The following is a 25,022-nucleotide window of genomic DNA, read 5'->3' on the forward strand; positions in this document are numbered from 1 at the left end:
ACAAAGGGGGTGGACCCCTCATACACATGTATCTGGGTTGGGGATTTTGATATCAGTAAATGTAGTTTCTCAGGAATGAGCGTCTGCGGATTCACTGATATAACGGGGATTAATTTACATAATTTCCCACATGATAGTTATGAAGAAAAGTTAAATGAGTTCCTGTGTAAACATAGTCTTGAAGTTTTAGTATCAAGAGGGAAAGAGGGAGAAACACCAAATTCAACCTTCCAAGGTAGAGGAAATTCAACCTGCATTGATCACATTATAGTGTCCACTACTGGCCTTAAATACTGTGGTCTACCAAATAGGGAATTCACCAGATTAAGTGATCATGCTTCACTGACCCTGCACATAAATGTTAAAACAAACTGGCCTGAGGACAAATTACTATTGCCAAATATAGTGGCGGCCGGGAAGAATACTATTAGCATAAAATGGACAGCGATTAGTGAAGATACTATGTTGCACAAGGTTGGTAAAGATAACAAAGAAAGTTTTTCCATTTGTACTGATATTAACGCCTCCCCTGATATGATTAAGATCGCCTATGAGAGAATCACCACGTCAATAGCCAATTAATTTAAGAAAAGACAGCACTATGAAAAAGAGACAGGCAAAAGGCTGGTTTAACCATGATTGTACACGGGTAAAGTTTAAATAAGGCCCTACACACAATACCTAGAGATAGGACAGAAATTAAGCAACTTAGATTACTATATAAACAAGCGCTAAAACGAAGGAAGAGTGAGGTACAAGAGGAGGCCTGGTTGAAACTGAATCAAGCTGCAGGCACCAGGGATTCCACCTTTTTCTGGAAAGTGGTAAATTCACCAATGTGGAAAGATGAACAAGACACCATTATTGAAACAGTCATTGCCCCGAACGATTGGCTTACTCATTTCAGCAGAATTTTCAATGCATTTACTAATAATACAGAACAGTTGCCCTCTATAGCTACGATACCTCTTCAACAAATTAGGTTAGAGGAGGTAGCAATTAAGGCTCCATAACCTGATGGGGTTCCGTCCGATGCATATAAAAAATATACACAGTTATGGGCGCCTATTTTAACCCAGGTCTGTAATGCAGCTGCTAAAGGTTGCGCCCCCAAAACATGGAAAGATAGTATAATCGTCACTATTTTTAAAAAGGAGTGTCGGGGAGACACGAGATGCTACCGCCCTATATCCCTCCTAGACTCATCTGTTAAGATCATGGGGCGAATAGTCCTTGGAAGATTCGAGAATTTGGTCAACGATAGTAACATCTTGACTGAAACCCAATATGTCTTTAGGGGGGTGATGGGGACGGTAGAGCAGTGCATAAATTTGAACCTAATTATTGACAAATATACGATGGCTAAGGATGAACATATTCACTTATGCTTTGCAGACCTAAGCTCGGCCTTTGACTGTGTAAACTATTGCGGGAAGTAATGATTGATATGGGTGCCCCAGACGATACTGTCTCATTTTCATCACAATTATATGCGAGACTGACACGAGAGTAAGGTATGGGAGGGAAGGAGAGTGCACCCCAAACTTCAAAGTGTCCAAGGGAATAAGGCAGGGCTGTGTCATCGCCCCCCTTCTCTTCTCAATATACATAAAATGGTATTGACAATACTCTCCAGAATCTGAATACTGATGCCCCGAAAATAGGTTCACGACCGACCCCGCTGCTCCTGTATGCAGATTATGCAGTTCTAATATCTAGAACTGCTAACGGACTACAAGAGCTGATTGAAGCCTTCGTCTCATACATGGAGCAGAAAGACCTAAAATTAAATTTCACCAAAACGTTTGTCTGCGGTGGAGGTAGAGCAAAGAAAAAGTCCCATTACGTAAGGGATTACAAGTTAACGGAAGTCCAGAACTTCTCCTACATAGGTATTTTATTTTCTTCTAATAGTAATCACCAAAACGTTTGTCTGCGGTGGAGGTAGGGCAAAGAAAAAGTCCCATTACGTAAGGGATTACAAGTTAACGGAAGTCCAGAACTTCTCCTACATAGGTATTTTATTTTCTTCTAATAGTAATTGGGGTCCTCATTTAGACCAGTTTAGACTTAAATGTATTAGAACCATGGAGGCAATCTTTAGATTTTGTAGCAAGATAGGTAGTAAACCTAACCGTGATATGCTTAAAAATATACGCAGTAAATGCCTACCAGTAGCAACCTAATGCTTTGTAGTGTGGGGTAATGCCAATCTTAGCACATTGCAATCTTGTGAAAATGATTTCTTTTGTTGTATGCTGACCGTACCAAGATCCACCTCCACATATCTCTTGCGTAAAGAGTTGGATGTACCGTATGTTGCCGACCTAATTCAAGTAAGAGCTTTGTGCTCCTGGCACAACATTTAGTGCAAGGAGGGACCAAAGTTTACAAGGGATACAATTAAGGACTGCCTAGCATTGGAACACACTATCAAAATCCCATGGCTATAATTCATGGACTAGTTGCTGAAGAATATTGACAAAGATCTATCAGTAAAACATCCCACAGACATCTTACAATTTGGTAAAAGTGAAATTTAAAAATTGTACAGGGAGAAACAAATCTAGAGAGGGCTATGAGAGATGAGGAAAAAACAAGTGTATCGAGATATATGGCTAGCATTGAGTCGACTGGTCTACCTAATTATTTGGTCAAAGTTACAAATATTCAGGACAGATTTTATATGACAAGACTGCGTTTGGGCATAGTCCATGAACTGTTGGCTTTTCAAAAACACGGAAAATGGAAGAAAATAGTTCACAAATGCCCATGTGATGGGAAATCAATTCAGTCCATGATGCAATTTATGTTGTTTTGTAAGTTTTATCGAGATATAAGAAAAACTTTTCTACGACCAATTTGTATTGTACAGAATTTATTCTTTTACAAGGATGCTATGAAATTTATTTGTACCCTTGATAATGAATTAGCTTGTCGAGCTGTTGTTGGTTTTATAAGCAGGGTTATACAACGAAGGATATCCCTTGTATATTTAGACCATTTAGTCTATGAAGTTCATTGAAGGATGAGCCCTGGCTGAAAAGTACTATTTTTTAAAGGGATAACAAGGTGGTCTGTACAAATGTTTTAACTGTTATATTATGTATTATACTATATTAATTGATAGTAAGTTTTTAATTATATGCAGTTTTATGGATCGAAAAAAAGATTCGAATAACGTTTTATGATGATGATGATGACTGTATTAGAACCGTGGAAATGGAGCCCCCCCCCCCCCCCCATAGTCTCATATAGGGACCAAAACCATCTCCTCTTCCACATATCTGGCTGCACAGAAACTGTCTATAACTGTCGCTTTCTGATATAGCGGAGCACTAAACCAGGAGGGACCACATTCTCTGAAAGAAATGCATACCAAGTCTGCTACCACAAAACATGACTCAAGCAACAATCTCTGAATGGAAAAAAGGGACTGCCGTGATATCTCTCATTAGAGACCTGTATAAGGAACCTCCAAAGCACCACTCACTCACAATTGTATGGAAGACCTGCTCAGCAAACTTAGGACTAACTTTGCAACTTTGCAACACTATGGGAAGAGGTCACCATGGATCTGAAGGAGATAAAAGATGACATGGGGGAACTGGTAAAAGGAGTTTCCACACTGGAGGATGTGGGGATGCCAGTTGGAGTCCTTTTGGAAGAGAGTTTGTTGACCTACTAGAGCAGAATATTGACCTACAATGTCACCCTGAATACTTCGAAAATAGATCAAGATGGTCCAACATCAAGACTGGGGTGCTGCACGCAATGCAGAGAAAGGGGTCACTGACCACTATGTAAAGTGCCTTTTCATGCAGAAGCAGACATCCTTCGTAAACTAATGCACCACAGGCCACACGATGAAGCTCCATGACAATCCTCTGGACATCCTGACCTGTGTGTACTATTTCAGGCAGAAGGAAGCAATCATGACAGCAGCCCATTCAAAATGCCAGATCACTTTTGAAGGTGCTGCACTGCGGCTGAACGAAGATCTGTCCACCATTACACAGCAAAAACATTGGTTCCTTTAAAAAGTCACCACTTTCTTGACAGAGAAAGGAAACCTCTACAGATGGGGACACTCATTTCATGTGCTCTTCACATGGAAAGGCAAAACCCATGCTATTCGCACTCCCTCCAAAGCACAACAGCCTCCCCCTCGTTCCTCTCCACAACCAGCCAGACGCATCCTTAGCAGTCAATGGGAGAAATTAACTATGATAACTTTCAAAAACATCCTTCTTCAGACTCTCTACAGAAAAAAGCAGCTGTTAAAGAACTAAAGTCATCCATAAACTCCAGGGCGAGGAGACAAAAAGCGAGGACTGAGGCTACTACGTGGACTATCTTAAGACCTCTACGACCATTGTCTTAGCCTGATTCACATTTGACAGCTACCATCTCATAATAAATTCGATAGGTGGGAGTCATGAGGTGTAGGCAAATAAATTACACACACATACGTGCTAGGGCCAGGTTGGAATAGAAGCACAGAGCAGACCTGCACATTGAAAGTGTTCCCAAACTCACTGGGCTACCTAATTAGCCCTACCCATGTTTTTTTTATTTCCAGTTGGGAGGACTTAAGTTACTTGCTTTAATTTGGAGCTCCTGCTAGACCCAAATCTATAGTTTTCCCATTACAATAATATTATGAATTAGATAATAATCTGTTAGACTTGTCAGCCTTAGGGTGGTTTTCCCCAAAAACATTTGCCTACTGACCTTCAACTTTTGCCAGATTGTGCTTTTTGTTGGCTTCAGGACTCTGTGCATTTTACCACTGTTAACTAGTGCTAAAGTGCTTGTGCTCCTTCCCATAAACATGGTTTGATTGGCATATACCTAATTGGCATATTTATTTACTTATATGTCCCTTGTAGAGTAGTATATAATTTACCCAGCGCCTGTAAATTAAATGTTACCAGTGGGCCTGCAGCACTTATTGTGTCACCCGCTTAAATAGCCCTCCAAAACATGTCTTAGGACTGTCACAGCAGCCTGAATGCAGTGTTACACTGCAATGTAGACTTGGCATTTAAACCCCCTTGCAAAGCCTTAAACTCCCCTTTTATTAAAATTGAGGCACCCCTAAAGTAGGCCCTAGGTAGCCCATAGAGCAAGGTTGTGTGTGATTAAAAGGTTGGACATGTAGTTTTAAGTTCTACATGTCCTGGTAGTGAAAGACTCCTAAATTTATTTTTCACTACTGTGAGGCCTACCCCTCCCATATGATGATGCTGAGGATTTCTTATTATATTTAAAAACTGTAATTCCTTATTGGGAGCAGGTCGATCTGTCATGTTTGGTACCTATGAAATTGTAATGATAAACCCTCTTTAATGACAAAGTCAGATTTTTCATTACGATTTGAAAATGTATTTATTTTATTTATTTATAACGTTTTATATAGCGCGAACATGACCACCGGCGCTTTACAATATATGTGGCAAGAGGGTACATGTAAACAACCAAGAGTAACCAAGATAATGAATCATATACATAAAATATCACAGCAGAAGAAAATAAACAAAGTGATAATTACACAGTCATAGGTGTCCGAACATCCTCATGACCCTTAAATGTCCAACATGGTAAACACAGCTAAAATTTCACAGTCAAAAGTGATCAAACATTCTCCTGAGTCATAAAATGTCAAGGCCGTAATATACAAAGCGAAAATTCACAGACATGAAAAGTCCGAGCATTCAAATGGTCCAGGCCTCCGGGCCACGGATCGACGGTTAGGCCAGGGCATCAAGTGGCAAGGCCAGATTGAGGTAAGAATTTCTTCATTAGGAGCCTTTTGGCTTCTTTCTTGAAGAGGAACGTGGAAGGATTTGTCCTGAGTTTGGGGGGAGGAAGTTCCAGATCCTTGGAGCCATACCAGAGAAGGCACGATTGTAGGTCTTTTTTTTCTTGATTTTATGGGGTTTGAGTAATAGGGTGCTGGCACCTCTGGAGGCTCTCAAACCACATGGGGGCTCCAATTTCTGCGTGAGGTATTGCGGAGTCTGGTAGTGGATGGCTTTGTGTGCCATGCATGCGATTTTTTTTTTTTTGAAAAAAGTTTTTATTGAACAATAATTCGGTTACAAGTATGGGCCTACAACCACCCGGGCCGGCCGCTAGGTACATAAGGAAATATACACATATCAAAGCTGCAATCCGTTCCCCGGGCACTGCCCCGCAGTGGCTCAAGATAGTCCTCGAGGAACAGCAAGCGTCAGTCCAACAATAACAGAAACAAAAAGAAAAACAATAAAAACAAAAGGCGAGTTACGAGGGATACCAGTGCGGTTCAGGCTGCCCCCGGGAGACTCCAGTCAGAACATTTGAGCAATCCGCTAAAGAGAGGAGTACCGGGAGGCCGGGGACGGAGGGGGGGGGGGAGGGGGTCAAGGGAGATGAACGTCCGTATGTGGTTGTTACAAAAAGCGCCAGGAGCCGTCAAAGCATGCGATTTTTTTAAGTGTATCCGGGCTTCATAAACAAGTCAATTAAGGGCGAACAAGTCCGGAGAGATATGGTTGACTTTTTTTGTGCCAGTTATGAGCCTAGCCCCAGAATTAAGGGCAACCCTAATAGAAGCCGTTTTCACTCTGGGCAAGCCACACAGCGTAGCACTTCCATAGTCCAGCTTTGAAATCACTAGGGCTTGCACTGCAACCTTAAGGTCAGGAGCAGGAAGGTAGGGTTTGTGTTTTCTGAGGATGTTGAGTTGGAAGTTCGCTCCTTTGGTGACGGAACTGATGTGCTTCTGCATGGTTAGGCTTTTGTCTAAAATGATCCCGAGAGGATGCCGAATCCACGAGGTGAGGTCTACATTTCAAGGCAGTAATCTGAGACAGCCATTGGTCCATGTCCAGGGATTTTTTCTGGGGAGAGATTAGGAGGAACTCAGTTTTTAAAGAATTAAGCTTCAGGTGACTGCGTGTCAGCCAGCATTGTGTTTCCAACAGGATTAAGTTGAGGGACTGAACGTCCTTGGCGGAAGCGATCTTCAGGTAAAGTTGAGTATCATCCGCGTACATGTGATAATGAATGTTGGATGATTTCAAGATTTCTGTCAGAGGCTCCATGAACAAGTTACAGAGCGTGGGAGATAGTGCTGACCCTTGTGGAACTCCAAGAGTAACCGGGGCCGGGTGAGACAGGGATTGGTTCACCTTGAAGCATTGTGATCTATTGTGAAGGAAAGAGGAGAACCAGTTAAGTACAGGCCCAGACAACCCCATCCTGTGTTTCAGGAGGTCAGTTAGGTTATCGTGTTTGAACGGATCAAAGGCTGACGACAGGTAGAGAAGGATAAAAAGGCAGGCCTCATTATGGTCCAACATTCTAAGTGCATCATATACGATGTGCGTCAACGCTGACTCTGTACTATGGCCCGCGCGGAAACCAGATTTACAATGGTCCAGGAGGTGGTAATGATCGATGTGGTTACAGAGTTGGGCGAGCACACATTTATCCAGGAGCTTTGCCAAGGTGGGGATGTTGGAAATTGGATGAAAGTTATGTAGATCCGTGGGATCCGAGGATGATTTCTTTAGAATCGGGGTAACTTGGCCCGCTTTAAGGCAATCAGGAATATCACCTTGACGGAGAGAAGCATTTACGATCCTAGTCCAGAGTGTTAGTAGGGAGGATCTAACTTCCAGGAACAGGTTTGCAGGTAGAGGGTCATTGTAATGATTAGAAGGTTTCAAAGACACTAGCATTTTGCGTATGGTGAGTATATCAACCATTTGGAACGAGCTCCAGGAAGCATTGTTTTTGGGTAGGTAGGGGAGCGCAGGGAGTGTATCTGCACTCGGGTGACGGAGGGAGGTCTGCGGACTGCTCGACACTTGCTCAAGGGCGGCACGTAAGTCAGATTCAATCTTCAAGAACTTATCCGAGAAGAAATCCGCAAACTTTTCACAACTCGGCAGCGATCCTTGAACCAGTGGTGGGAGGTTGGTATGACTATTAGTTTGAGCGTTGATGATTTCGAACAGTTTTTTTTGGCCGTTTTTTTGCTTGATCAAGTTGAGTTCTGAGGAAGGTAGCCTCTGAGCACCTGAAGTGTTTATTGTTGAAGCACCTCCGGGATCTCAATTGGTGGAGGTGTTCGAGGGAGGGATGGGATCGCCACCGCCTTTCTGCCAGTCTTAAGTTTCTTCTTTCTGAATTAAGACTCACATTGAACCAAGGTTTGGAGGTTTTGGCGGACTGTCTTTTAAGCTGTATCTGTGCAACCGAGTCTCGTATATTAAGCATAGCATTGTTACAATGGTCCGTAAGGTCATGGATGTCCGACATGTTTGAGGGCGGGGGCAGGATGTTATCGCAGAGGTCAGTCAGATCTTGTGAGTTGATATTCCATAGACATCTTTTCATCTGTTTTGGGTTCTTATTCTGGGCTCCACTTGCTCTTCCCGAAGTCAGGGCGAGGAAGGTTATGCAGAAGTGGTCTGTCCAATCACAAGGGAGGATAGACTCCAGAAGGATGGAGTTGGGTTTGGTAATGACAAGATCTAAAGTAGCTCCTTTTATGTGAGTCGGACTGTCACAGAGTTGAATTAGGTTGAGGTCAGAAAGGAAGGATTTGAGGCTATTGACCCCCACATCATTTCCATCGTTTCAATGGAGATTGAAATCTCCCAAGAAGATCTGAGTGCCATGGAAATCCGCATTGTCCGCAATGATGTCCATGAGCTGTTCAATAAAAGGAAGGTTGTCTCGAGGCGGGTGGTAAAAAGTGTGCAATTTGCATGAGTGCTTATTTTGACCAGATACTTCAATACACAGGTATTCACACAATGGCAGTGGGTCGGCATGTAGTACTTTCACTGATAGATTGCTACGATGTAAACATGCAATGCCTGCCCCTTGGCCAGTAGTTCTGTTCAACCTGATGATATCAAAATTGGGAGGCAATAGGAGGTTGAGGATGGGAGCAGCAGAGTCATTTAGCCAGGTTTCCGTAAGCATAACAAGGTCGGGATCCTGGTCAAGGAGGAGGTCGGCAATGTTTAACAGCCGACCTGCAGTTAAGGAGCACGCATTTGAGATTTATGTTGGTGTCCGTTGGTGTAGGTAGAGTGGTGGCGATTCTCGTGAGGTTGTTCTCGTTTAGAGATCTGGTGTTTGACCTTGGTTCCCTGAAGGGATCGGAGAGGATGGGCTCAATTTGTTGCTCGACTGATACTAAGGAGGGGTGACCCATGCCGTAAGAGGGCAGGAGAGACTGAATATCCATATCCATGCCCATGCCCCCTTTGTTGGCACTTTATTGCCCCTTGTGCCTGCAGCCTGTCTTGAGTCACATGAATGGGTGCAGCTGACAGACTGTGAATTCTTCCTAGACAGTCACACAATAGAGGGATTAGGTGTCCCTCAATGGGCCATCTGCTGGCAGGATGGGGGAGGAGCTGAGCACAACCCCGCTTACACCTGACTAGCGTGTGCTCTGCCTTTACACAAAAGACATAACCTTAAATTGTCACTTCAGCCAGCTTGGAGCCAGGGCAGGGGAGTCAGGAAATGTCATGCACTTCAAAGAACCTTCCCAGAAGCTTCTCCCATCTTCCAGAAGAAGTGCACAGAAGTGCATGAGGGTATAAAACAGGACCTTTAGACCGACTCTTTAGTATACTTCTGGACCTGTGCATACTCTGCTAGGTAGAAGGATTGCTCTGCTGCTACATGGACTGCCACTCTGTTGGACTGCTGCTCTTAAGGAACTGCTGCCCTCCTACCTGGAGAAGAAGAACTGGACCTGCAACTTCATCTTCAACATGGGACCCCAGAGTGACTCAAAGGGCTAGTCTGCAGGCCTCCTGATATGAGCCTCAGAGATATAACAGGCTCCCCAACAACTCCTGGAACCAGCTGCAACATTTTCCAGACCCTTAATTGGTGCCTCTTGGGCCATGGACCCTTGGCATGGCTTACAAACTCTTGAAATCAAGCTTTTGGGCTCTTCACGACCGCAAACGGGTCCATCTGAACTGTGCTGCTCGCACTGAAATCCAGCATGAGCTGGCACCAGCCTGTCTTCTAGCTCAGCAGTATCAGCAGCTAGCGGAGGACCAACAAAGTGTAGCTCTAGCCTGCCTTTCGGCAATGTCCAGCGTGCTCTTCACATCCGGCTCCCCTGGCTCCTCGCGACCCCCTCCAATGTGAATGGAACTCTTGCCACAAAATTTGATAAGGTAAACTTCAACGAGACTAACCTGGGACTATATCCGACCTGCGCTCAATTGTGGTCAGTCTGAACTTATTACTTTGACCCGGTCCAGCGTGACCTGATAACCACGGTTGGAACTTTCTGCTTTTAGGCACTATTTTTCTTTATTCTTCAAAAATTCATAACTCCGGTTCTACTGAATGGATTTTTAACATGGTTGTGTCAAATCACTTATTAAAATGTACTCTATTTTCTAAATTGGTTTGGGATTTTGCTTGTGTTGTGTTTTCACTTTATTACCGTTTGTGCGTTACATACGTACTTTACACAAGTAGTAAGTTAAGCCTGACTACTTTTTGCGCCAAACTACCCAGGGTTAAACACAGGTTAATTTAGTGACTTTGTGGTTCACCCTGAAAGGGACTGTGGCTGTTGCTTGACCAGGGCTCACACCCTAGTCAACCAACAACCCAATTTCTCACATAAGTCTAAACGCCAGGACCCTAAATTCACCAGCCAAATGCATTGTAAATGTAAATGTAGTTGAGCTTATATAGCGCACAGCTACCCGCAGTGGGTTTCAGTAATTCTTGCCCCTCTTAGAGACTCCACCTGCAACAAATATTTCCTGCAAGAAACCCACCCCCTCAAACGGGACTGGGAAAGATTGAGGACTAGATGGCTCTTGAAGCAATAGCTCTAGATTGTTAACTAGACATAATGCTAGCTAACAATATCGAGTGAAAAGTCCTTAGTATTACCGATGAATTGGCAGGGAGGTTCCTTGGTGTATGGCTACCTTTAAAGGGACCATACTTTTACCGTGGGGAGGAACTATGCCACAATGAAAACCAGGAGAAAGTTCTAAAAGATGCCTTATCCCCCTATCTCGGTAGTTTTCCCTGGGTGCTGGCTGTCTTTGAGCCAAAATACTGTAGCTACCCACATCCCTAGAAAGACTGAAAATCTTAGAGTCTCTATCACTAGAACAAGTTACTAACCTTCAGTAACTCTCTTTCTGGTAGAGACTCTATAGAACCACGGAGGCGTGGGATCTTTTTAAATGGAAAGAGAATGGGACAGATGGGAGGGTTGGTAAGGAATCTGTAGTTAGATAGAGTCTCTACCAGAAAGAGTGTTACTGAAGCGAAGTAACTTGTTCTTCTGATAAAGACTTCTAACCACAGATTCCTCACCTTTTGAATAGATACCAGAGCAATACCTATTTGGAGGTGAGTTTCTAAATTGGCTCAAACTAAAATTTGCTGTAGGATAAAGTGGTTGAAATACCCCTCTCTGTGTACCTGGCTGTCCAGTGAGTAGTGCTTCGTAAAAGTACAGATAGATGCCCAGGTAGTTCCCTGACAAATGTCCAGGACAGGAATGCTGTGGTAGCAGCCTTGACTCCGGTAGAATGACCCCTTATCCCTTCCAGGAGCTACTTCTTTGCCAGTTAGTTTCAGATCTTGATGCAGAGCACAATCCAGTGTAAGATGGTTGTTTTCTGCACGGCTTTGTCTTGGTTCACTCACACAAACCCCAGAAAGAGCTGATCATCCACTTAGTGTTTTCTGATCAGATCGATGTAAAAGCTCAGTGCTCTTTTGGGGACTAGACAATCGAGTCTCTCTCTTTAGAGGGGTGCAGCAGAGCATAGAACACAGGTAAGATGATAGTTTGACCAACGCAGAAAAGTGTCGCTACTTTTGGACGAAAGGATGCCAGAGTTCGCAGAACCAGTTTGTCTGGGAAGAAGGTGGTGTACAAAGACTGACACAGAGAGCCTGCAGTTTACTCATTCACCACACTTATGTAATGGCGACGGGGAACACTGTCTTGTGAGTGAGAAGCCATAAAGAATGCCGAAAGAGCCTAGAAATACCCTTTAACTGTGTCCAAAGCAAAGTCTTGGGGGCAAGGCAAACAACAAAACATCAGACAAGCTGGCCTGGAGGGTGTCAATCTGTCAGGTACTAAGCCAAACCACAAATGTATCCCAATGACAGGTGTATGCAGTTTTTTGATGAGGGACGCCTGGCTGCTAAGATGACATCAACCACCTCTGGAGGTAGGCTGAAGGTACCCTCCAGGTACAAGTCTAAAATGTGACGAAGGCTTCGATCCTTCTTTGGCACCAGGAAGTAGGGGGTGTAACATCTACTACCCATTTCCAATGCAGGAATCTTCTTCATAGTCTCTTTGGCCAAAAGGGCTTGCACTTCCTGCTATTGTGACAGGCAAATGATTCTCTGCCAGTTGTTCTAGGGACAGTGGGCAGTGCGATGGATTGGCCAGGAAGGGTAGACTGGCAAGCATGCTGTCTCTGACTGGGGGGTGCATCGGTGAGTGCCACAGCCTCTGCCTCAAAATGACTAGGAACCCTGCTGAGGCTGAAGTGGCTGTCTGCATCAGGTACCAGAGCCACGGAAAAAGAAAAGACTGATGCGGGTGGCATGGTGCAACAGACACGTTCCAAGAGTGCGCTACAGCTTGCTTTCTTTGAATTCCTCCAGAACGGAGTCAGCTGTGTCCCAAAAAGGAGAGTCCTTTCAAAGGGCATGTCCATAACGGAGGACAAAACGTTGCCGGAGAAACCCGTAGACCTCAAGAAGGCATGGCAACAGATAGCTCAACCAATAGAATCTGTGGTATCCAGGCATCATTGGATGATAAATTTAGCAGTGCATGGCCTGGGTCAATACAGGGCGAAGATTTTCAGGGACACCTGGGAGAACTTTAGCTACTGAATTCAAGAAAGCATTGGAATAGCGGACCAAAAGGCAACTGCCATTGACCAACTTGACAGCCAACTTGTGGCAGAAAATACCCTCTTCCCAAAAGTCCCCACTTTCTTAGACTTCCTATCTGGGGGAGTAGTTGGGAAGGCATTCGGGTGTGTCCTGTAGGTGGAAGCTTGCACCACCAAGCTCTCAGGGAAGTGTGGCGAGTCAGATCGTGCAGTGCCATTGACCTGCCTCTGGCATCTCTGCTTTTTTTGATTCACTGGTGAAAGATAGCAAGGTTTGGCCTAGGACTCTAACAGAGTGTCGGTGAGGGCATCATTGAAGAGCAATAGGGGCTCAGTATTTGTGTGCGCTGGCTGGAGAACTTTGGTTAGAATATTAGTTTTGTCCTCCAAAGAGGGGAGCTGGAGGTCTAGAACTTCACATAACCACAATGAAGGAGACAGGGCCTGGTGGTTGGGGATAGGCTGCTGTCAGGAGAGGTGACTAGGGTACTGGCATCCTGGAGCTCCTCATTCCAGTTTTCTACATGGTTGGTTTGCCCAAACGTTTCTCCCACATCATATTTATTATCAGTCTGTCTCAAATAAAGCATGTAGCGTGTAAGGCCTGTCCTGTGGAACTGAAATGTTGAGCAGCTAAGGTTGAGCAGGCAAAGGCTGTGGCTCAATGGACACTGAGCACAGCCTTGTTGACTTTGGGTGGAGCTAAGTCGGAGAGCACAATAGGTTGACCCTAGTGCTCTGGCATCGATGGAGTCGGCATCAATGTTGATGTTTCAGGAACCAGTGTGGAACGTATAGCCAGAGGTGGAGTCTGCAAAAGCACCAGTAAAAACCCAGTGAGGGTTTCAGAGGGTCCATCTGGCGCAGAGGGCAAACCCGCTGGAAGTATCCAAGATGGAGGCCTTCTCGGCCCTGTGGGGCTCGCAGGCACGCCAGAGGGAGCCAGATGTGATTAAAAGAGTTGCAGCATGGCCTTGCAGGACTCTTGGATCTGCCTCTGTGTCACACATGGCCATGGAAACTAAGGTTGTGCCAGGACAAGTTGCGGTATTAGCCCCACCATCAACAGATATGAGGAGAGAGAATGAGAGGCATGGCAATGTCCTCGCACCTTCTCAGGTGTTCGAGAGTGAAGGGAAGGGGCAGAGTCCTGATTGGATTTTTTTCTTTTTTTCTTTGACTTACCTAAGGAGTTAGAGCGTAATGACAGTCAACCTCAGGACCTGCTTATAGACAGGGAACAGGACCTAGACAGACTTTTGAGCCTGGACTGGCCCCTATGCAGGGTCTTCCATATTTAGTGACTTAGAGCTTTGCCTCAAGGTACTGAATGGCCTTTAGATTATTCCATGCGCAGTCACTGCAGACCTTAAAGTCATGAGCCGACCACAGACACCACAGGTGAACGTGCTGGGGAGCTGTCACACCCATTTGATTCCAACAGTCTCTACAAGATATAAATCCGGTTTTCTTGGGATGTGACATTTCCCTAGCATACTGGACTTAGAATTTGAGGTAAACAGGACTCGAATAGAGATAAGAGGTAGTTCCAGATCCGAGTCTGGGAGCGCGGAAACAGAGGAACTGACATCAGCCATGAAAGTGGCACCTACGTTGGCTCAGCAGGTCATTTCCGGAGCAGAACAGCGTCAGTGCGGAGCCACCCAGCGCCACCTACCAGCACACAGAGATACTGCTAAAATGTTCCAGATGTCTCAGGAAGTATTCAAAAGATGGGAAACTGCAAATAGAAGTTTCTTTCAGAAATGTTCCTTTCCCAAAGAAACTGATGCACAAGTTACTTACCTCCGGTAACGATATATCTGTAAGAAACATTAGTTAGTTATAGATTCCTTACCTTAGAATTACTCCCAGGTGTCAGACTGGATACAGAAAGATTTTTCGTCAGCAGTACCTCTGCGTGTCAGAAGGAGGCGTCGGTCGGCTCTGCGGTCGTCGTCGTGGTTGCCGGAATGACGCCGGGCAGCTATTTAGACGTGGCCCTCGCCCACTGACGTCAGTTCGGTACACGACTTTCCGAGCCAGAAACGCAGAACCAGGCAAGACACTGACCATTGGTGCACAAAACTAGGACCCTGAAAGGATGTCCTTAACCCTAGAAATCAGTTCGCAGAACGGGGAGGATGGGTGGGGCGGTAAAGAATCTATAACTAATAAATGTTTCTTACAGATATATCGTTACCGAAGGTAAGTAACTTGTGCATCTGAAATAAACATCTTAGTTATAGATTTCTTACCTTAGAATAGATACCCCAGCAATACAGACCCCGGTGGTCGGTCTGCGAATCAAGATCACACCAAAAAGTCCTGGAGAACAAAACGGCCAAAGAAGCCGTCTCTCCGGACTTAGCTGTCCAAACAGTAGTGTTTGGGAAACGCGTGTAGTGATGTCCAAGTAGCTGCCTGACAGATGTCATTTGGAGGCACTCCTCTTCCCAAAGCAGTAGTGGCTGCCGTCGCCCTGGTGGAGTGAGCGTGTAGCCCAACTGGAGGCTCCTTTTTAGCCAGAGAATAGCAAGCCTTGATACACAGCACAACACATCGAGAAATGGTGCGCTTGTGTATGGCCCGGCGTTCTTTGCACCCATGTATCCAACAAAAAGTTGATCATCCACCCGGAACTGTTTTGTGCGATCCAGATAGAAGTAGAGCGCATGTTTTGGGTCCAGACGGTGGAGCCTCTCCTCTTCCTTCGAAGGATGCAGAGACGGAAAGAAGGTGGGCAAAGTAATGGTCTGCTCGATGTGAAAGACAGTGACCACCTTAGGAAGAAAGGATGGACGGGTCCTGAGAACCACCTTATCCGGATGAACAGATAAGAAAGGAGGTTTGGAAGAAAGAGCCTGGAGCTCACTCACGTGCCTAGCGGAAGTCATGGCTACCAGGAAAGCAGTTTTGAGAGTTAAAGAACAGTTGTGAAGCGGCTCAAAGGGAGCGCACATTAAATAAGTCAGTACGAGATTCAAGTCCCACTGAGGCATAACGAATAGGATTGGAGGAAAAAGATGCGTTCAGCCTTTCAAGAAACGGCTAACTACCGGGGACTTGAAAAGAGAAGGCTGATCTGGCAGCCGAAGGAATGCAAAGATGCAGAAAGGTAGCTCTTAATAGTGCCCAGAGCTCCTAGAGCTGTGCCTCCCTAGTTGCCTGATACCTGCTATGGTGCGGACTTAGAGGCCTCATGACGGCAAGCCTGCCGTCCTCCCTGGAAGAAAGTGGGCCCGAGCTTTCTTGGGGCGGCTTGTGTGGTGGCTGTATGTGTGATCTGGGAGAAACCCTCTTTAACTGTTGTGGCCCGGGTTTCTGGGGGTCAAGATGGCTATCTCCACGGTGACTGCATATCTGTGAGCTGGCTGCGGCATTGTGCCCCCTCTCTGTCACGCGGGGTGAGGCTCCAAACCCCGCCTCTGTGTCTCGGCTATCTCAGGGGAAGACGGGTGGGTGCCCGAGCCATCCTTTCTTGGCCTCAGTGCTTCCTACACTACCGGTTGGGTCGACAACGACAGCTGCCCCTGCACTCACTCCTGATCTGCCTGTGCCTGACCTCAAAACCCCAGTGAGATGGACTGTGCAAGACTGTGCAAGCTGAAGGATACCCCTACTCTTCCTGGTGGGGAGTTGGTGTGGCACACAGGTCCTCTGTTGCAAGGAGGGCCCAAAATAGAGCTCCCTTCCCTTCTTCGACGTAGCACCCTGCACAATATTTCTCAAACATTTTAGCCAGATAATGCCCTGCTGAGGCATTATGCACTTGCCTGCTCTCGCTTCCTCACCCAGCTACACTACACTGCTTTTGCTGATACTTACGCCACCAGTGGCAGGGATAGAACGACTGTGAGAGGCTGGCCTAGTATATCGTGCTCATTTAGGTAAGTGTAGCACCCTGCACTAATCCAGAAAACCCTTATGGTGATTTCTGTGGTCTTAGACAACCTTAGAAAGCTCTCTAAGTGGTAGCTGTGGAGAGCAGCCTTCAGGCTTAGTCCAGAAGGAGTGTAAAGCAGCTTGTTTTACCAGTACTTAATCTTATGGTATGGGTTAAGTGAAAAAGAACCACACAGTGTGATTATAAAAATGTGTATTTATTAATAACACTCACTAACACAATACAGTATCTCCTACTTGGAGATATATGCACAATCCACACAATACTTTGGTAATAGAATTCGTAAATAGCACAGACTACACGGTGGTCTCCCGGGGAAGACCAAACCATATACCAAAATAGTGGAATGCACACCATGACCTAAGTCGAGAACGGAGCCAGAAGTTATAGAAGACCTGGGGACCCAAGGAACCACCCAAGGTGAGTATCTAGGAACCCCACGGAGGTCGTGTGCAGAGTGTGAACATGACCATGTGCTCAATGATAGTCAATAGGTAAGTTGTGGTTGCAATTTTAAAGACAAAGGACCCTTCCCAATGGACCCTGAAGAAACCCCGTGGAAGATGGAAGGTTGGAGAGTCACCCCACCCGTGGATACCCTAGGAACCAGTATACCTACACCAGGGAAGCCGTCTGCATAGGTGTCAAGTGACGTCGGAAACCACCGTAGGCCAAAATGAAGGACTTCAGGAAAGGTGCTGCTGGAAAAGAAGGCAAAGGGTCCGGTGAAACCCAGAGGTGGATTCAAGGTGAGAAGAACCTGAAAGCAGAGGGGACAGAGTCTATTCCTCTCAGAAGTGACCAGGAGGCACGGAAGACAAATGCCCACCGATGTCGGTAGATGCAGGGAAGTTGACAGTGCCCTTGAAGTTGTAGCTGTGCGGACCAGGCAATGCTGTGGAAGAACAGGAGCCGTTCACGTGCTGTCCCAGGTCGGATGTCAAGAGCCAAGGGGTCATATCCGGCAGAGGCACAAACAAGCCTTAGCAACGGCAGACAACGTAGTCGAAGAAAAAGGTGCATTGTCAGGACCAGCAGGGTCAAAGTGACTCACCATATGCAGGTAAGTCAGAGCAGGCCCGAGTAAGCAGGGGAGCCCACTGGAGCCAAAGAAAATCCTTGTGAGGACCCACAGGCCAAAGGCACCGGAGTCGCAAGAGGACCTCGAGCGGCTCACCAAAAGATGAGGGCCCACTGTGCAGGCGATGTGATGCAGGCAAAGGTCTTGGCTGTAGGAGGTGCTTGAGGCAGGAGCTTCTTGAAGTCCAAAGCTCTCTGGAGGAGAGAGTCAATAAGCCTTGACAACGGCAAGTCGATGCGGTGGACAGGGGTTCTGTTCCAGCGGTTCCGACAAGGGATACTTGCCTCAAGTTCGGTGAGAAGACAGTGCAGGCCTTGAGGGAGTTGCAGAACCACCACCTGTTTTGCTGAGCCTTTTGGAGTCCGTGGGAGCCCAGGATCAGCAGATTAGTCACCTGGGTTGCGGTGCCTGCAGATGCAGGGGAGTGACGCCTTCACACGAAGAGAGATTCCTTTGCGTGTCTTCGATATCCACAGGGCCTGTGAAGAACCTGTATGGAGCACATGCCGAGATGCTGCAGCAGACTTGCAGGATGTTACAGGCACAGGTTCGAGCGCGCGTTAATCGGGAGAGGATCAAACGCGCCCGCTATAAACTACGTTTCCTAGAATCCCCGCGCGCACGTCACGCAGCCGCGTCTCCCATAAAGGCGGAGCGCGACTATGCAGCGCGTCGGAAATGCTTCTCGGCGGCCGCTGTACTGTTCGCGCTAAGAAGTACCTTGCTCCTTGGATTATCCTAGCTTCGTTGGTCACTGCAGTGTCCTTTGGATTTGGTACGCCTCATTGTTCCCAGGATTGGAGGAGCGTCATACCTACCCTGAAGGTCTGATAAGGGTGCAGTGCACCAGTCCCTCCCGCTGCTCCCGCTTGATTCTTCCGTCCCCTCCTCCGTTGGTGAGCACTTTTCTTTGCTCGTGCGGAGGAAGGGAGGATTGCCGACTTTTGATGCACACGTATTGTTTCACGGGCTGGTTCCCGTTTACAGCCACTTTCTTTCTTGGTTGGTCTCAGCTGGCACAAACGCTGGGGGTACGCAGGAACAATCTGCATAGCTCCTTTACTTTGATTTCACAAATGGCACGATTTTAAAATGGGCAATAACTGTTACTGTGCTCCTAATAGAGACCCATGTATTTCCAAGCCTCAGGGAGACTGGAACCTAGACATTTATTAAGTTGGGCATGAGCATCCTTCTTCTGGGCCTATGTGTACATATATATACCTGTGAGCACCCAAGGGAATCCATGGTGCTGTAACCTGGATAATTAAAGATGCTAAGGTTCATGCTTTGGTGAAGCTCTACCATTCTTTTGATCTGCATTCATTTCTGTTGTTTTGCTTGTGACTCTATTTCAACAGGGATAATCCGAGTGGTAGCAGACTACGCTCTATCCCTGTGAGGCAGAGTGAAGTCTATTTAGGGTAGGTTGTAGGGAGAACGTCTGCTTTCTATGTCAAATGTATTAGCGAGATCCCTGTGCAGGCTCAAGTTCCGATGTGATGTTGCCCTATGATTTTCTTGTTTATTATATGTATCCCACCTTGCAGGCAAACACATCGAAGCAAATGCTTAACGTCTTCGCTAAGAGGTAGAGGTGTCTTGATATACGGGTGCCGTTCTTTTTCTTTACAGGTATAACACTAGAACCAGTTTTCATTGTCCCTTGGCGAGGAGGTTAGGGAAAGCGGAAGGGTGCTAATATTGTTCCTTGTGTTTTGCAGATCTCCCTCCCTGCTGTCCCCTTCCTTTCCTTCCCTCGCTTGATCCTCCCACTGACCTGTGCCATTACGGCTACCAAGGCTTGGGTAGATCGAGAGGTGGACCACAAGAAGCGAGAAACCGATCCCGAGGACTGAACCAACGTGACACAGGAGGACAAGATAAGCAGCAGCAGGAGTCTTCCCAGTTGCAGTATCGGTTCCCAAAGCAAAAGTCCAGCGAAGTCCAGAGTGCCCAGACGGTCGAAGTTGAAGTGGTATGTGATCTGAATCTTGTCACACTACTAATCTAGGGACCCACCCACAGTTAAGCCCTTTATTACCCTAAGGAAAGGGTTAGAACGATTCAGAGGTCCCTCCCAGAGGAGGGGCTGGACAGTGGGGAGGATACTCCCATGTCCTTTGTCCAGTTTCGCGCCGGGGCAGAAGCCAATGGTTCCCTGAACTGGTTTTGGACTGGAGTATGCAAGGAGGGCACCAAATGTGCCCTTCAAGCAGCCTGAGTGGCGCTGGCAAGTGACCCCACCCTGTCACAATACACTAAGCTTGGCTCAGCAGCAGGAGGGCAGAATTGTGTCTCTAGTCGGCAGCAGCCACAGTTTGCTTTCTGGGTCTAGAAAACTGGTAACAGGAGCACTGTGGGCCTCCCGGAGGAGCTTTACAGTGCATGGAATCATACCTCCCACATCGTTTACAGTGTGTGGCTATGACTCCAACATGTTTGAAACCAAACACCACAGGGTTCGTTACAGCCAGTAATGACGAATGGCCACTCTATGTAGCTTAATGGCTGATGCACTTAAAACCTGGTAGATTGGACTCCGAAGGTTGTAGGGGTGTCCTGCTCATGCAGGGGTACACTTAGAACCATGCACACTGCCTTCAGGATTGAAAGGCCTGCCTTAGGGGTGACTTATAGGTTTTAAGTGCAGTAACCTCAGATATAAGGAAACATATCTGTCGTAAGAGGTGCTAGCACCAGCTTACACAGGCTGCAATGGAAGGCCTGTAGTCACAATTTGAGTGGTCTCTCATGGGTGGCATAATACATGCTTTAGCCCATGGGAGACCCCTGGTGTACATTTGCCCTAGGTACCTTAGTAACAAACACTAGGGACTTATCAGGGTACACCAGTAGCCAATCTGGAGTGTACCTAAGTACTCACTATGTCCAATTTAGGGAAGAAGCACAGAAAGATGTCTCCAACGTAGGTGAGTGAGTGGACAATCTTGAACATACAGTACGCAAGCAGAGCGGAGTTTATCGCCCAGACTTAATAATGACCAACCCAGAGAAGATGGCCTATGAGCTCAACCTCATCTCTTACTCCAGCCTAGAGGTTAGAGAGTTAAGGCTTTTCTGTAAAGTTTTCAAAACATAAGAACTGGATTCAACCCTACCAGAGCACAACTTCTAGAGTTTCTGGCAGTGCATGCATGGGACCACCTCAATACAGAAAGAGAAGATCTCCAGGCAGATGCAGAAAGTAGTGAGGTTGATGAGGTCTTAAACCCACCACCTCAACTACTTAGGGAGGATGTGGACTTTGGGCCCTTACCCTCCAGAGCAAGGAGTATAGGGTCTAGATCCTACAGATGTAGGGCAGACTCTGTACAAGACAGTAAGGACAGCTTCACTGAGGAGGACCACTTTTTAGCACGGATGGGCAAAAGACTAGAGACCAGGCTCCTGGCTCTACAAAAAAAAGAGCACAGATGGGGCTAGGTCCCATCGATTGTGGCAGCAATTTAAACAACCAAGAGAAGGAAGGATCTTATAGTCCTAAAATCCCTTAAGGGATTGTCCCTAAAATTGAGGATGGTGGCGATATCACCAAATGGTTCACAGCCTTTGAGAGGGCTTGTGTAGCCAAGTGGGAAAAACTCACTGGCGGGCACTCTTTTGGGAACTATTCACTGGTTAGTGCAGGGGTGGACTCCTGACCCTAACTGGGGCAGAAGCTGAGTCTTATGAACTCCTGATTAAAGGATTTGGATTCACAACTGAGGAGTACAGAATTAAATCAGGGGGGCTCAAAAATCCCAGTCAGTCCAGGGTGGAATCTGCAGACTACTCAGTTAAAACACTAGATAGCTGGTTGACTGGAAGTAAGGTGTAGGATTATGAGAGACTATATAATTTGTTTATGAAGGAACACATTTTAAGTAACTGTATAAATGAAAAGTTGCATCAGTATCTGGTAGCCCTAGGTCCATTACCTCCCCAAGATTCGGGAAAGAAGGCAGACCACTGGGTCAATACAAGAGTGACCAAGACAACCACTGAGGTTGACCAAAAGAAAGGGGTTACAAAGCCTCCCCAGGCTTAAGAGGGTGAGAAGCTCAAAGATAAAAACCAAGAGTCTTCTAAAGGCCCCCAAAATCCTGCCCAGGGTGGTGGGCCCAAGAACTCTTCCCCTTGGTGGGTATTAGGGAAAAACTTTGATCCTGCAAAGGCCTGGTGTTTCCACTGTAACAAGAAGGGACATAGAACTGGAGATCCTGCCTATGCCAACAAGAATGCCCCTACTCCCTGTAGTGCCAAAGGCACGCCCATGTATTGGGACCACATGATGACCTTTGACTACCATTATTTTAATTGACTTTTGGTGTTTTATTTTACCCTAGCCTGAATGTACGACATCATGTTTCCTGCATGTGTCTTTTTTCCTTGAAGATTTCTTTTGTGTCTCCTTTTAGTTTTAGAGTGGGGGTGCTTTCACACAGTAGAACAGCCTTGCCAGAAACAGAATGTGTGGGATGTGCATTTGAAAGTATGAAAGAGAGAGAGAGGTGTGGAATGTACTTCTTGGTTTCAAAGAGTAGTGTTATAGGCAGAGGTGCTCTAATGTGCATTGTGTTGTACATTGGGAAGTATTATGAAGTTCTTACTATTGGCTTTGACATGCCCTTATGCCATCTTTCATTTTAACTCTGTATAGCTTGAGCTTTTGCGCACACAGGCAGGCCCCCAGATTACTCAAGTGGTTTAGGCCAGTGGTTCCCAAACTTTTGACGCCTGAGGACCCCCATTGAGTCACCACTGGAAGCCGGGGACCCAAAGCAATTTGTATGATTTAAATTTCAAACATTTAAACAGTAATTCGTAAAAAAATAAACACACGTGCACACAAAACAAATACTCAAATTACCAAGGATTTTAGTGCCATATTTACAAGTACACACAAAAATAAGGGGTGAGGGTACGGACTCACCTACTCCGAACATACATAATACACCAGAAGGATTAGGGAGCAATAGAATATCTGTGTCTCGTGGTGGCACGTGCTGTGTGTCCTAATACTGCCCTCGCTCACACGATTGTGTGACATGCTTCATCATAGGGCTGCTTACAATACACCCCGGCGTAGCCCACGCCTGGGGTGGAGCAATACGGTGGGGGAAGACAATACAACACAGAGAGAAACAAATTATTTCTAAAGTGACTGGGAACAAAGGCAGTGAAAGTGTGGTGTGGGTTAAAACTAGCTTGGATGTGTCGCTGTGCCTACGACTTTATTCCTGGATCCTCCGGCCAGGATTGAAAACGTGAAAGATGGTGGTGATTGGGAGATGCAATGTGCTCCAAACACCCCTCCTTACTGCCAGGTGGTTGACATGTTTTCGGCCGTGTATGTGTGCCCCTTGATTGGGGTCACACCGGACTTCCTTAGGACTCTACCGGTCCCAGTGAAGTAATATAACTCTCTCACCTCAGGTTGAGATAAGAGGGTGTCGAAAAACCTTTTGCATATTTACAAGCTCCTATCGCCATGGGAACGTCACTTTTTGTGACGATCCCGTGGCGATAGGGCTTCGCCTTATTTACAAGGCAGTGTTAAGCCACTTAACATGGATTAACACTGCTTTGTAAATAAGGCCCCCTTTCACGCAATGCTTAGCGTGAAAGGGGTGGGCGTTGGGCGTTCCACCGCAACACCCATTGATTTTGACGCTGCCCCCATTTACAAGGGCAGCGTAAATCGAAGGCAGTGCCAAAATTAAGACCAGGGAAAGCAAGGTCTTAACTTGGCTAAACAAGGAGAAATGCTTTATTTCGCCTCGTTTTTGCTTTTTCCATGTGTGCCGCCTTGTGCAGCACACATGGAAAAAGCAAAATGCCTTGGATTGTTTATGTTCAAGACGGTGACCTTTCCTGCACATAAACAATCTTTTAAAAAAATGGCATTTTGTAACTTCCATGTGTGCTGCATCAATCAGCACACATAGAAGTGACAAAACTGCATTTCAAGATTGTTTATGTGCAGGAAGGGGGACCTTCCTGTACATAAACAATCTTCCCCTGCACGCAGACACCCTTGCACCATAGAGTGCCTGCTTTGCCGCTACACTGCTAAGTGTAGCGCCAGCACGGGAAGAAACAGAGCTGCACCATATTCTTTTAAATATGGTGCAGTCCTGCATTTCTGAAGTGGCAGAGCGTGTAGTTGAGCCTAGGAGGCTAACGACAGGCTCCGCCACTTCTGTTGTAAATATACCCCTTAGTATTTTATATTGAAATAATTTGCAAAAAACAAAAGAAATTAATGGGAAGGTTGGTGCTGCATCTCTGTGACTAACTTTTAAATGGTTGGTTTTATTTCTCAGTATGAGGCTCCTGCTCCTGCCAGGGCCAGACTGGAAACACAAAGCCTGGCAAATGTTTTCAGACCAGTCCCCATAGGGTGCACTCCAAGTGCAGAGAGTGAGCCTGGCTACTACTAAGGGTGCTTTGGGAGGCTCTCCCCCCAAGAAATTTAGGAAACAATGGTGCAGTCTAAAACCTATTTATCATCATATATTGAATTGTATTAGCTTTTAACGAATAGTAAATGAAGACCTTACTATGCACCAGGATACAACAATCTTTGTTGGGGTTCTTCAATTGTTCCCTTATTATCACCCTCCAACATTGTCTCTCATCTCTCCATAACCACATGTATTTCATTTGTTTTATAGCATCTCTCGTACCATTGTAAGATGTCAGAGCACTTTACATCACACACATATAGAGACAATGAATCATACGTGTAAATCATATAGAAAATGTTACATAAGGCAAAGGGGACTACAAGGTGTAGGATTCACATGTCATTCATACTGGTAGGCATTTTTAAAGAGTGTTTGGTCTGGCGAAGCACAAACCTGGGATTCAGAACATAACACAGTGGTTAGCATTGACTTTAACAATAAAAATGTATTTCCACCCAAAATAAACCTTTTTAGCAGCATCAGGATAATGAAAGACTGGGAAAAAACACAAGATACTAGCGTGTGCCATGCAGTTTGCAAGCAGCTTTTTGATGAAGGTTTATAGGTCACTGTGCTAGATTACGGTTGTCACTTATGAACTGCACAGTAACAAAAGAATCTCTGTGACA

Source organism: Triturus cristatus, chromosome 4_1 (assembly GCF_964204655.1).
Source record: "Triturus cristatus chromosome 4_1, aTriCri1.1, whole genome shotgun sequence".
NCBI classification, from domain to species: Eukaryota; Metazoa; Chordata; class Amphibia; order Caudata; family Salamandridae; genus Triturus; species Triturus cristatus.